We start from the raw sequence: 2,503 nt of genomic DNA on the forward strand, positions 1-2,503 counted from the left end.
GGTTCATGAATATAAGGGAATACTATTGTGCTACAAGAAATGGAGAACATATGGACTTCATGATAACCCTGAAAGACCCATATGATATGATGCTGAGTGAGTAGAGCAGAATCAGGAATACACTGAACACAACCACAGTCATATTGCTTCTGTGATGACTAACTTTGATAGAATTGGCTCTTCTCAGCAATACAAGGTTCAAGCCAGCTCCAAAGGACTCACGATGGAAAGTACTATCTACATTCGGAGAAAGAATAATGGACTCTGAATGCAGATTGAGGTAAACCATTTGCTCTCTCATTTTCCCCCTCTCTTCTCTTTTGATTTTGTTTCTTCATTGTCATGATTCATTCCATTGGTCATAATTCTTTACAACTTGACTATTGTGTAAATAAATTTAATGTGAATATATTGGATTCCATGTCACCTTTGATGGGGGGACAGGAGGGCAGAGAGGGAGAGGAAGAAAATTTGGAACTGAAAAACTTGTGAAACTGAGTGTTATCAACTAAAAATAATTTTTTTTTAAAAAATATAACAAACTTCTAGAAGACAGCAAAATTTAAAAAAAATAATGTGCAGGTGGTACCGATATGGAATGGTGAATATACTTTCTTATGAGGTCACTATATGTCTAATTTCACATCTTTTACTCTGTTAAAAGCAGGTTCTCCTGGAGTGGGTATAATTGGTGTTTGTAATTTAAAAATAAAGAATGTCAAATAAACCTTAATTAAGAGAATAAGCATAGGCAAGTAGAAATAAAATTATTGCTTTTTCAAATGTTATGAATATTTACTTAGAAAATTCTGAACTAAAAATAATTGAAACAATTAGCACATTGAGTGAAGTTTCAGGATTTATATTTCTTTTTTTAAGTTTTTTTTTTTAATTTAAATTTATTTATTTAACATATTTGGTTTTCAGCATTGATTTTCACAACAGTTTGAATTACAAATTTTCTTCCCATTTCTACCCTCCCCCAAACTCCAAGATGGCATATATTCTGGTTGCCCTGTTCCCCAGTCAGCCCTCCCCTCTATCACTCCCCTCCCTTTTCATGCCCTTTTCCCTTCCTTTCTTGTAGGGCAAGATAAATTTCTACACCCCATTGCCTGTGTATCCTATTTTTTAGTTGCACGCAAAAACTTTTTTTTGAACATCTGATTTTAAAACTTTGAGTTCCAAATTCTCTCCCCTCTTACCTTCCCACCCACCCTCCCTAAGAAGTCGAGCAATTCAACCTAGGCCACACATGTATCATTATGTATAACCCTTCCACAGTATTCATGTTGTGAAAGGTTAACTACATTTTGCTCCTTCCCAACCCATCCCGCTTTATTGAATTTTCTCCCTTAACGCTGTCCCCTTTCCAAAGTGTTTGTTTTGATTACCTCCACCCCCATCTGCCTTCCCCTCCATCTTCCCCCCCCTTTTATTTTTTTTTCTATCTTCCTCCCCCTTCTTTCCTGTGGGGTAAGATACCCAACTGAGTATGTATGGTATTCCCCCTCAGGCCAAATCTGATGAGAGCAAGGTTCACTCATTCCCCCCTCACCTGCCCTCCCCCCTCCTCCCACAAAACTGCTCCCTCTTGCCACCTTTATGTGAGATAATCCACCGCTTTCTATCTCTCCCTATCTCCCTCTCTCAGTATGTTGCTCTCTCATCCCTTAATTTCATTTTATTTCTTTTAGATATCTTCCCTTCATCTTCAACTCACCCTGTGTCTGCTCTCTCTCTTTTATATATATATATATATATACACACACATATATGTATATACACATAGATATATACATACATACACATTCACTTATATATATACATAAACATATACATATATACATACATACATATATATATATATATGTGTATATATATATACACATATTCCCTTCAACTACCCTAATGCTGAGGTCTCATGAATCATACACATCATCTTTCCATGTAGGAATGTAAACAAAACAGTTCACCTTTAGTAAGTCCCTCGCAATTTCCGTTTCTTGATTACCTTTTCATGCTTCTCTTGATTCTTGTGTTTGAAAGTCAAATTTTCTATTCAGTTCTGGTCTTTTCACTTAGAAAGCTTGAAAGTCCTCTCTTTTATTGAAAATCAATATTTTGCCTTGGAACATGATACTCAGTTTTGCTGGGTAGGTGATTCTAGGTTTTAATCCTAGCTCCATTGACCTCCGGAATATCGCATTCCATGCCCTTTGATCTCTTAATGTAGAAGCTGCCAGATCTTGGGTTATTCTGCTTGGGTTTCCACAATACTCAAATTGCTTCTTTCTGGCTGCTTGCAGTATTTTCTCCTGACCTGGGAGCTCTGGAATTTGGCGACAATATTCCTAGGAGATTTCTTTTTGGGATCTATTTGACGAGGCGATCGATGGATTCCTTCAATTTCTATTTTGCCCTGTGGCTCTAGAATATCAGGGCAGTTCTCCTTGATGATTTCTTGAAAGATGGTATCTAGGCTCTTTTTTTGATCATGGCT

This window comes from Trichosurus vulpecula, chromosome 8 (genome assembly GCF_011100635.1).
Source record: "Trichosurus vulpecula isolate mTriVul1 chromosome 8, mTriVul1.pri, whole genome shotgun sequence".
Lineage (NCBI taxonomy): Eukaryota > Metazoa > Chordata > Mammalia > Diprotodontia > Phalangeridae > Trichosurus > Trichosurus vulpecula.